The sequence below is a fragment of the Balaenoptera ricei genome, chromosome 8, assembly GCF_028023285.1.
Source record: "Balaenoptera ricei isolate mBalRic1 chromosome 8, mBalRic1.hap2, whole genome shotgun sequence".
Taxonomy (NCBI): domain Eukaryota; kingdom Metazoa; phylum Chordata; class Mammalia; order Artiodactyla; family Balaenopteridae; genus Balaenoptera; species Balaenoptera ricei.
The window spans coordinates 29603858-29615913 of record NC_082646.1 but is presented as its reverse complement, the minus strand read 5'-3'; the positions used below and the strand labels follow the sequence as shown (position 1 = coordinate 29615913).

Here is a 12056-nt window from a genome sequence, read left to right as displayed (position 1 = left end):
CAAATGTGTATATTGCTATAGCCATTTTTTGCTTTTCATTTTTATGTAAACCTATGTAGCATATTTGAATATAAAACTCAATGAATATAAAATTAAAGTATGTAAAATTTAAGTATGCATGTGTTTAATGTAAAAGCAACATTTTCTTCTTGTGAGGAAATTTGAATAATATAAGAAAGCCTCCATAGTATACCTCTGGACATAACCACTGTTAAAAATTTTGTATATTTCAGAGATTTTAGTTTATTTCAGAGTTTTTGTTGTATTCCAGAGTTTCAGATTGTAACAGTTTTTCTGTTGTTGTTTAGAGAGTGTGCACGTGTACTTTTTTTTTTTGCTTTTAAAAAGTGATATTTATTTTTTCTTCCAGTTTTATTGAAATATACTTGGCATACAGCACTATATAAGCTTAAGATGTGCAGCATAATGATTTCACTTACATACATCATGACATGATTACCAAGTGTGTGTGTGTGTGTGTGTGTGTGTGTGTGTGTGTATGTGTATGTATAAAACAATGGAATCATGCAGCACTATATTTTAGAAGCAGCTCCCCCATTTACCATGGGTGAATAATCTTTCTGTTTCAGTAGCTATTGATGTCCTGTTTTTCTTTTTTAATTTCAGAAGAAAGAAGGTTTAGGAAGGAATAGGCAAACAAAAAAAAAGTGAGAGAGAAAAATTATCCTTTGTTTTAAGAGAATCTTTGTTAATATTTTGATTTTTGTTTTAGATTTTTTTCTAGTTATTATATACTTTTAAAATAAACAGTTTTATAAAAGTAGGCTCATAGAATACATCCTGCTTCTGTCATTTACACAAACAGACATAGTTGGATGCCAGTAAATGTGTATATTTTAATGACCTCTTAATATTTACATATATATTTATATGATTTTACTGTTATTTATTTAATTTCAGTGGAGGGACATTTATATATTTTTAGTTTCTCCCCTGTGAAACAACACTGTGCTGATCATCTTTTCCGATGCATTTTGCTTACTTACCTTGTTATTTTCTTACATGAATTACTAAAAGGGAAATTGTCAATTTAGAGGATATAGACACTTAATGTGAGATATGTATTACAAAATTTCTGTATAGAAATATTGAAGAAATTATACTCTCAGTAAAATTACTTTTATTACATGATTTTCAATACTAGTACTATCATTCTTTATAGTCAGTGCTACTGTGATTGGTAAGCAGACTTTTTCTTTGCTTTTATTTTTATACATTTGTTTACTAGCAAAGTGGGATATTTTTTCATATTGTTTTGGCCATTTGATTGATTATTGATAGTATTTATCCATTTTGGTGTATTTATTTATTTATTTTTTAATTTTTAAATATTTTATCTCATTTTATTTTTATTTTTTGTTTTTTATTTTTTTAAACATCTTTATTGGAGTTTAATTGCTTTACAATGGTGTGTTAGTTTCTGCTTTATAACAAAGTGAATCTGTTATACATATACTTGTGTCCCCATATCTCTTCCCTCTTGTGTCTCGCTCCCTCCCACTCTCCCTATCCCACCTCTCTAGGTGGTCACAAACCACCGAGCTTATCACCCTGTGCTATGTGGCTGCTTCCCACTAGCTAGCTATTTTATGTTTGGTAGTGTATATATGTCCATGCCATTCTCTCACGTTGTCCCAGCTTACCCTTCCCCCTCCCCGTATCCTCAAGTCCATTCTCTACTACGTCTGGATCTTTATTCCCGTCTTGCCACTAGGTTCTTCATGGCCTTTTTTTTTTTTTTCTTTAGATTCCATATATATGTGTTAGCATACCGTATTTGTTTTTCTCTTTCTGACTTACTTCACTCTGTATGACAGACTCTAACTCCATCCACCTCATTACAAATACCTCCATTTCATTTCTTTTTATGGCTAAGTAATATTCCATTGTATATATGTGCCACATCTTCTTTATCCATTCATCCGATGATGGACACTTAGGTTGCTTCCACGTCTTGGCTATTGTAAATAGAGCTGCAATGAACATTTTGGTACATGACTCTTTTTGAATTATGGTTTTCTCAGGGTATATGCCCAGTAGTGGGATTGCTGGGTCGTATGGTAGTTCTATTTTTAGTTTTTTAAGGAACCTCCATACTGTTCTCCATAGTGGCTGTATCAATTTACATTCCAACCAACAGTGCAAGAGGGTTCCCTTTTCTCCACACCCTCTCCAGCATTTATTATTTCTAGATTTTTTGATGATGGCCATTCTGACCGGTGTGAGATGATATCTCATTGTAGTTTTTTTTTTTTTTTTTTTTAATTTTATTTATGGCTGTGTTGGGTCTTTGTTTCTCTGTGAGGGCTTTCTCTAGTTGCGGCAAGCGGGGGCCACTCTTCATCGCGGTGTGCGGGCCTCTCACTATCGCGGCCTCTCTTGTTGCGGAGCACAGGATCCAGACGTGCAGGCTCAGTAGTTGTGGCTCACGAGCCCAGTTGCTCTGCAGCATGTGGGATCTTCCCAGACCAGGGCTCGAACCCCTGTCCCCTGCATTGGCAGGCAGATTCTCAACCACTGCGCCACCAGGGAAGCCCTCATTGTAGTTTTGATTTGCATTTCTCTAACGATTAATGATGTTGAGCATTCGTTCATGTGTCTGTTGGCAATCTGTATATCTTCTTTGGAGAAATGTCTATTTAGGTCTTCTGCCCATTTTTGGATTGGGTTGTTTGTTTCTTTGTTATTGAGCTGCATGAGCTGCTTTGTAAATCTTGGAGATTAATCCTTTGTCAGTTACTTCATTTGCAAATATTTTCTCCCATTCTGAGGGTTGTCTTTTGGTCTTGTTTATGGTTTCCTTTGCTGTGCAAAAGCTTTTAAGTTTCATTAGGTCCCATTTGTTTATTTGTGTTTTTATTTCCATTTCTCTAGGAGCTGGGTCAAAAAGGATCTTGCTGTGATTTATGTCATAGAGTGTTCTGCCTATGTTTTCCTCTAAGAGTTTGATAGTGTCTGGCCTTACACTTAGGTCTTTAATCCATTTTGAGTTTATCTTTGTGTATGGTGTCAGGGAGTGTTCTAATTTCATACTTTTACATGTACCTGTCCAATTTTCCTAGCACCACTTATTGAAGAGGCTGTCTTTTCTCCACTGTAAATGCTTGCCTCCTTTATCCAAGATAAGGTGACCATATGTGCGTGGGTTTATCTCTGGGCTTTCTATCCTGTTCCATTGATCTATATTTCTGTGTTTGTGCCAGTACCAAACTGTCTTGATTACTGTAGCTTTGTAATATAGTCTGAAGTCAAGGAGCCTGATTCCTCCAGCTCCATTTTTCGTTCTCAAGATTGCTTTGGCTGTTTCAATACAAATTGTGAAATTTTTTGTTCTAGTTCTGTGAAAAATGCCAGTGGTAGTTTGAGAGGGATTGCATTGAATCTGTAGATTGCTTTGCGTAGTAGAGTCATTCTCACAATGTTGATTCTTCCAATCCAAGAACATGGTATATCTCTCCATCTATTTGTATCATCTTTAATTTCTTTCATCAGTGTCTTATAATCTTCTGCATACTGGTCTTTTGTCTCCTTAGGTAGGTTTATTCCTAGATATTTTATTCTTTTTGTTACAATGGTAAACGGGAGTGTTTGCTTAATTTCACTTTCAGATTTTTCATCATTATTGTATAGGAATGCAAGAGATTTCTGTGCATTAATTTTCTATCCTGCTTCTTTACCAAATTCATTGATTAGCTCTAGTAGTTTTCTGGTAGCATCTTTAGGATTCTCTATGTATAGTATCATGTCATCTGCAAACAGTGACAGCTTTACTTCTTCTTTTCCGATTTGGATTCCTTTTATTTCTTTTTCTTCTCTGATTGCTGTGGCTAACACTTCCAAAACTATGTTGAATAATAGTGGTGAGAGTGGGCAACCTTGTCTTGTTCCTGATCTTAGTGGAAATGGTTTCAGTTTTTCACCATTGAGGACAATGTTGGCTGTGGGTTTGTCATATATGGCCTTTATTATGTTGAGGAAAGTTCCCTCTATGCCTACTTTCTGCAGGGCTTTTATCATAAATTGGTGTTGAATTTTGTCAAAAGCTTTCTCTGCATCTATTGAGATGATCATATGGTTTTTCTCCTTCAATTTGTTAATATGGTGTATCACATTGATTGATTTGCGTATATTGAAGAATCCTTGCATTCCTGGAATAAACCCCACTTGATCATGGTGTATGATCCTTTTAATGTGCTGTTGGATTCTGTTTGCTAGTATTTTGTTGAGGATTTTTGCATCTATGTTCATCAGTGATATTGGCCTGTAGTTTTCTTTCTTTTGTGACATCTTTGTTTGGTTTTGGTATCAGGGTGATGGTGGCCTTGTAGAATGAGTTGGGGAGTGTTCCTCCCTCTGCAATATTTTGGAAGAGTTTGAGAAGGATAGGAGTTAGCTCTTCTCTAAATGTTTGATCGAAATAACCCGTTGGAAGATTTTTAATCACAGTTTTAATTGCAGTGCTTGTGATTGGTCTGTTCATATTTTCTATTTCTTCCTGGTTCAGTCTCCGCAGGTTGTGCATTTCTAAGAATCTGTCCATTTCTTCCAGGTTGTCCATTTTATTGGCATAGAGTTGCTTGTAGTAATCTCTCATGATCGTTTGTATTTCTGCAGTGTCAGTGGTTACTTCTCCTTTTTCATTTCTAATTCTATTGATTTGAGTCTTCTTCCTTTTTCTCTTGATGAGTCTGGCTAATGTTTTATCAGTTTTGTTTATCTTCTCAAAGAACCAGCTTTTAGTTTTATTGATCTTTGCTACTGTCTCCTTCATTTCTTTTTCATTTATTTCTGACCTGATCTTTATGGTTTCTTTCCTTCTGCTAGCTTTGGGGTTTTTTTGCTCTTCTTTCTCTAATTGCTTTGGGTGCAAGGTTAGGTTGTTTATTCGAGATGTTTCCTGTTTCTTGAGGTAGGCTTGTATTGCTATAAACTTCCCTCTTAGCAAACTTCCCTCTGCTTTTGCTGCGTCCCATAGGTTTTGGGTCGTCGTGTCTCCATTGTCATTTGTTTCTAGGTATATTTTGATTTCCCCTTTGATTTCTTCAGTGATCACTTCGTTATTAAGTAGTGCATTGTGTAGCCTCCATGTGTTTGTATTTTTTACAGATCTTTTCCTGTAATTGATATCTAGTCTCATAGCGTTGTGGTCGGAAAAGATACTTGATACGATTTCAATTTTCTTAAATTTACTAAGGCTTGATTTGTGACCCAAGATATGATCTATCCTGGAGAATGTTCCATGAGCACTTGAGAAAAATGTATATTTTGTTGTTTTTGGGTGGAATGTCCTATAAATATCAATTAAGTCCATCTTGTTTAATGTATCATTTAAAGCTTGTGTTTCCTTATTTATTTTCATTTTGGATGATCTGTCCATTGGTGAACGTGGGGTGTTAAAGTCCCCTACTATGATTGCGTTACTGTCGATTTCCCCTTTTATGGCTGTTAGTGTTTGCCTTATGTATTGAGGTGCTCCTATGTTGGGTGCATAAATATTTACAATTGTTATACCTTCCTCTTGGATTGATCCCTTGATCATTATATAGTGTCCTTCTTTGTCTCTTGTAATAGTCTTTATTTTAAAGTCTGTTTTGTCTGATATGAGAATTGCTCCTCCAGCTTTCTTTTGATTTCCATTTGCATGTAATATCTTTTTCCATCCCTCACTTTCAGTCTGTATGTGTCTCTATGTCTGTGGTGGGTCTCTTGTAGACAGCATATATATGGGTCTTGTTTTTGTATCCATTCAGACAGTCTGTGTCTTCTGGTGGGAGCATTTAATCCATTTACATTTAAGGTAATTATCGATGTATGTTCCTATTCCCATTTTCTTAAATGTTTTGGGTTTGTTATTGTAGGTGTTTTCCTTCTCTTGTGTTTCTTGCCTAGAGAAGTTCCTTTAGCTTTTATTGTAAAGCTGGTTTGGTGGTGCTGAACTCTCTCAGCTTTTGCTTGTCTGTAAAGGTTTTAATTTCTCCATCAAATCTGAATGAGATCCTTGCTGGGTAGAGTAACCTTGGTTGTAGGTTTTTCTCCTTCATCACTTTAAGTATATCCTGCCACTCCCTTCTGGCTTGCAGAGTTTCTGCTGAAGGATCAGCTGTTAACCTTATGGGGATTCCCTTTTGTGTTATTTGTTGTTTTTCCCTTGCTGCTTTTAATATGTTTTCTTTATATTTCATTTTTGATATTTATATTAATATCTGTCTTGGCGTGTTTCTCCTTGGATTTATCCTGTATGGGACTCTCTGTGCTTCCAGGACTTGATTAACTATTTCCTTTCCCATGTTAGGGACATTTTCAATGATAATCTCTTCAAATATTTTCTCAGTTCTTTTCTTTTTCTCTTCTTCTGGGACCCCTATAATTCTAATTTTGGTGCGTTTAATGTTGTCCCAGAGGTCTCTGAGACTGTCCTCAGTTCTTCTCATTCTTTTTTCTTTATCCTGCTCTGCAGTAGTTATTTCCACCATTTTATCTTCCAGGTCACTTATCCGTTCTTCTGCCTCAGTTATTCTGCTATTGATCCCGTCTAGAGTATTTTTAATTTCATTTATTGTGTTTTTCATCATTGCTTGGTTCCTCTTCAGTTTTTCTACGTCCTTGTTAAATGTTTCTTGCATTTTGTGTATTCTATTTCCAGATTTTGGATCATCTTTCCTATCATGATTCTGAATTCTTTTTCATGTAGGCTACCTATTTCCTCTTCATTTGTTAGTTCTGGTGTGTTTTTACCTTGCTCCTTCATCTGCTGTGTGTTTTTCTGTCTTCTCATTTTGCTTATCTTACTGTGTTTGGGGTCTCCTTTTCACAGGCTTCAGGTTCGTAGTTCCCGTTGTTTTTGGTATGTGTCCCCAGGGGATAAGGTTGGTTCAGTGGGTTGTGTAGGCTTCCTGGTGGAGGGGACTAGTGCCTGTGTTCTGGTGGGTGAGGCTGGATCTTGTCTTTCTGGCGGGCACGTCCACGTCTGGTGGTGTGTTTTGGGGTGTCTGTGGCCTTATTATGATTTTAGGCAGCCTCTCTGCTAATGGATGGGGCTGTGTTCCTGTCTTGCTAGTTGTTTGGCATAGGGTTTCCAGCACTGTAGCTTGCTGGTCGTTGAGTGAAGCTGGGTCTTGATGTTGAGATGGAGATCTCTGAGAGATTTTCTCCGTTTGATATTACGTGGAGCTGGGATGTGTCTTGTGGACCAGTGTCCTGAAGTTGGCTCTCCCGCCTCAGAGGCACAGCCCTGATGCCTGGCTGGAGCACCAAGAGCCTTTCGTCCACACGGCTCAGAATAAAAGGGAGAAAAAATAGAAAGAAAGAAAGAGAATAAAATGAAATAAAATAAAATAAAATAAAGCTATTATAATAAAAATAAGAAAAAAAATTAGTAAGAAAAAATTTATTAGGAAAAAAAATTTTTTTTAATTTTTAAAAATAAGTTTATTAATTTTGTATAATAAAAAATAAAAAAATTAAGAAAAAAATTTATTAAGATAAAAGTTTTAATTTTTTTAAAATATAAAATATGAAAAGACTTATTAAGAGAAAAAATTTTTTTAATTTTTAAAAATAAAAAATAAGGAAAAAATTAAGAAAACATTTATTAAGAAACAGAAATTTTTAAGTTAAAAAAAACAAAATAAACAAAAAAAACGGACGGACCGAACCCTAGGACAAATGGTGAAAGCAAAGCTATACAGACAAAATCTCACCCAGAAGCATACACATACACACTCACAAAAAAAGGAAAAGGGGAAAAATTAATATATCCTGCTCCCAAAGTCCACCTTTTGAGTTTGGGATGATTCGTTGTCTATTCAGGTATTCAACAGATGCAGGCACATCAAGTTGTTTGTGGAGCTTTAATCCGCTGCTTCTGAGGCTGCTGGGAGAGATTTCCCTTCCTCTTCTTTGTTCGCACAGGCCCCGGGGTTCAGCTTTGGATTTGGACCCGCCTCTGCATGTAGGTCACCTGAGGTCGTCTGTTCCCTGCCCAGACAGAATGGGGTTAAAGGAGCAGCTGCTTTGTGGGCTCTGGCTCACGCAGGCGGGGGGGAAGGAAGGGTATGGATGCTGGGCGAGCCTGCGGTGGCAGAGGCCAGCGTGACGTTGCACCAGCCCGAGGCGTGCTGTGCGTTCTCCCGGGGAAGTTGTCCCCGGATCATGGGAACCTGGCCGTGGCGGGCTGCACCGGCTCCCGGGAGGGGCTGTGTGGAGAGTGACCTGTGCTCACGCACAGGCTTTTTGGTGGCGGTAGCGGCAGCCTTAGCGTCTCATGCCCGTCTCTGGGGTCCGCATTGATAGCCGTGGCTCGCGCCCATCTCTGGAGTTCGTTTAGGCAGCGCTCTGAATCCCCTCTCCTTGCGCGCCGTAAAACAAAGTGGCAAGAAAAAGTCTCGTAAAACAAAGTGGCAAGAAAAAGTCTCTTGCCTCTTCGGCAGCTGCAGACTTTTTCCTGGACTCCCTCCCGCCTAGGTGTGGTGCGCTAACGCCTTCAGGCTGTGTTCACGCCACCAACCCCAGTCCTCTCCCTGCGATCTGACTGAAGCCCTAGCCTCAGCTCCCAGCCCCGCCCGCCCCAGCAGGTGAGCAGACAAGCCTCTCGGGCTGGTGAGTGCTGTTCGGCACTTATCCTCCATGTGGGAATCTCTCCGCTTTGCCCTCCACACCCCTGTGGCTGCGCTCTCCTCCGTGGCTCTGAAGCTTCCCCCTCTGCCACTCACAGTCTCTGCCCGTGAAGGGGCTTCCTAGAGTGTGGAAACCTTTCCTCCTTCACAGCTCACTCCCACTGGTGCAGGTCCTGTCCCTATTCTTTTGTCTCTGTATTTTCTTTTTTCTTTTGCCCTACCCAAGTACGTGGGGAGTTTCTTGCCTTTTGGGAGGTCTGACGTCTTCTGCCAGCGTTCAGTGGGTGTTCTATAGGAGCAGTTCCACGTGTAGATGTAATTCTAATGTATCTGTGGGAAGGAAGATGGTCTCCGCGTCTTACTCTTCTGCCATCTTGCCCCCCTCCTCTGGTATGTTTATTTAAGACCGTTTAATAAGTCTGTTCACATTTCTTCCTGTTAGTTTCATGTTTATTTTTTTACTTTGTTTACATTTGCTATGAATATATTTTAAATATTTTTACCTAACAAAACCTATCAGGTTTTTCTTTTATAGCTTAATGTTCTTGGTATAATTCATTGACAGGCCTTCTCCACCCCCAAGATCATAAAAATGCACTCCTATATTTCTTTTGAGAACTTGTTCAGTTTTATTTTTATGGATAGCTTTGATAGTTTTGAAATACATATTTGTGTATAGTTTAAAATAAGCATTTAACTTTCTTTAAGTCTTTAGTCATTTATAATATATTGAATGAATTATTTTTTCCCACTAATTAGAAATGACACATTTATTATATATTACATCATTTTTTATAAAATCAGTCTATTTCTTTACTCTGAAATTATTTTATTGATTTTTTTGTTTCCTGGAATTAGTATCATACTATTTTAATTACTGTGGTTTTCAGTAACTCATTCAGATAGCAAATAATTAGTGAACACTATGTGACAGGGTAAGTCTTCTTTTATTAGTCACTAAAAAGTAACTTTATATTCTTATGTGTGCTTTTATTTGTTGTTAAATTTAGAATCAATTTTGTTAAGTTCAAGCTCAAAAGAAACAGTTTTCCAAAATACATTATAAATTTACAACTCATTTTGGAATTTTGATTTAAATTTAATTAAGTGTGTAGATAAATCACGGACAATTAATATCTTTGTAATGTTAAGTAATCTCATCCTAAAATACTGGTTATTTCTCAATTCAAAATTTTAAAATATTTTTATTGGAGTAGAGTTGTTTTACAATGTTGCATTAGTTTCTACTGTACAGCAAAGTGAATCAGCTATACCTGTAAATATAACCCCTCTTTTTCGGATTTCTTTCCCATTGAGGTCACCACAGTCAATTCAAGTTTTTATTTATGCTCTTCAATACATTTCTCCATTCAGTTGTTATGCATGTATCCGTAAGATATTTTTATTTTTTTCAGTTGTATGCTGAATCTTTGTTCTCTTATGTTTTCTGAGTTGCCTGGTGCTAGTCTGCCCATTTATTTAAACTCTTGTCATTATATCTATAGTGGGTTTTTTTTTTAATTGGGTTATATGGGAAAATAGTTATATGTAAATGGTGATTACTTTTGCTTTTGCTACTCAGTATTACAATATTTAAACTTTCTTGTATTCTTGAAGTAGAATTTCAGAACTTTGACTAATAACACTTTTCTTTCTGTGTTTAAGTGATAACTTCTTGCATTTAAGATGAAGATTGTCATCTTTAGAAAGTATCTTTGCATTCAAAGTTTATGCAAAAGTTTTTTTGTTAATTTGCTTTTGCTTTTAAATTAGGAATGGGTATCTAATTTTTATGAAATAACTTTTTTGGTATCCTTTGAGATACTGTGATTTTTTTTTTCTTCCGTTAATGAGGTGAATTGCCTGAATACATTTCGTAACATTGGACCATTCTTGCATTCTTTGACTCCTATTTGATTATGGCATTTCCTTTAATATACCACTACGTTAAATTTGTTAATATTTTATTTTGAAAATATATCTTTATTTATACATAACATGGCCTTTAGTTTTCTTTTTATGTTTTTTTAGGGGTTATTATGAGTTTATGTTTTGAATTGTGAACTTTTATATAATTTTTTTTTAAACCTTTGTTTTTTAGATTTTTTTTTGATGTGGACCATTTTTAAAGTCTTTATTGAATTTGTTACTGTATTGCTTCTGTTTTATGTTTTGGTTTTTTGGCCGTGAGGCATGTGGGATCCTAGCTCCCCAACCAGGGATTGAGCCCTCACCCCTTGCATTGGAAGGTGAAGTCTTAACCACTGGACCACCAGGAAAGTCCCTTATGTAATTTCTTAATGCTCTAGAACAGTTAAGAATCACAGAGTGAGGCATTTTGACATAGTAGTTAAAAACATTGGCTTTGTAGTCAAATAGTCCTGAATTTCAATACAGTGTTTGTTACTCTTGCTATGTGACCTTAGCTTCATTTTTATTTTTCATTTTAAAAACACGGCTGTTAGTATCAGTATCATAGAATTGTTGTGAACATTAATAATAATTTGAATGCTTTTCATCTTCCAGGTACTGTTAAAATATTTCATGTATAATTAAACTTATTTAATACCCATAATTGTACTATTATTCTTGTTTGGTAAATGAGGAAACTGAGGCAGACAGAGTTTAAATAACCAAGATTATGTAGCTCATGAGTAAATTTGAACCTAGGCATTGTTTGTAGAGCCCACTTAAATGATACAAAAGGTGTAGTAAAATAAGCATTGGATAAATTGTGGTAACTGCTGTTTTTGTTTTTATTATTACCATATTTGATTTAATCTAAGAAGCCAGTAATTGTAGATATATCATCAATTTTTGTATCACCAAGAAAAAAAAATTTGCCTATGAGGCAATGCTTAAATTATGAAAATATTCCCCCCCACTGCCATCAGTTTCACTCTATTGATGTTGTCATTAAATTTAAGAAACATGTTAAACCTGAATTTTGAAAAAATGAAATATAATGGATTATCTCTGCCTAGACTAAGATGATAACTTTCCATCTCAACTCTCATATTTTATTGAAATAATTTGAAATTTTAATTACACTTTACTATAAATTTAAAAAATATGCATGTTATTCTTGACAGTTATATTCTTCACTACTTAGACTTAACCATTGCATTTGCCATTTGGTTTATAGCATGCACTCCTTTTTTCAGAGATCTTTGCCCTAATTCATTTATGGTTTGGCTTAATGATCCTGAGTAATTTCCCCCCCAGAATTAGTAAGTGATTTACTTTTTGATTCCTTTCATTTTGGAAAATGACTTTCTTTTGTCCATGTCAAGGAAAGATAATTTGACTGAGTTGAATTCTGTATATAGAATTATTGCCTTATAATTTTTTATAAAAATTTGATCTTTATTCCACTATCTTCTATCATTTAGTATTGTAAGCGAATAGTTGATAACAGTC

General features: G+C 35.9%; 1 protein-coding gene across 1 annotated transcript in view; it reads left to right on the top strand.

Annotated features, from left to right (window-relative positions):
- The window catches only part of CWF19L2 (CWF19 like cell cycle control factor 2), a 187524-nt gene that overhangs the window by 54669 nt on the left and 120799 nt on the right, over positions 1-12056 (top strand). The gene's annotated exons all lie outside the window — the stretch shown is intronic.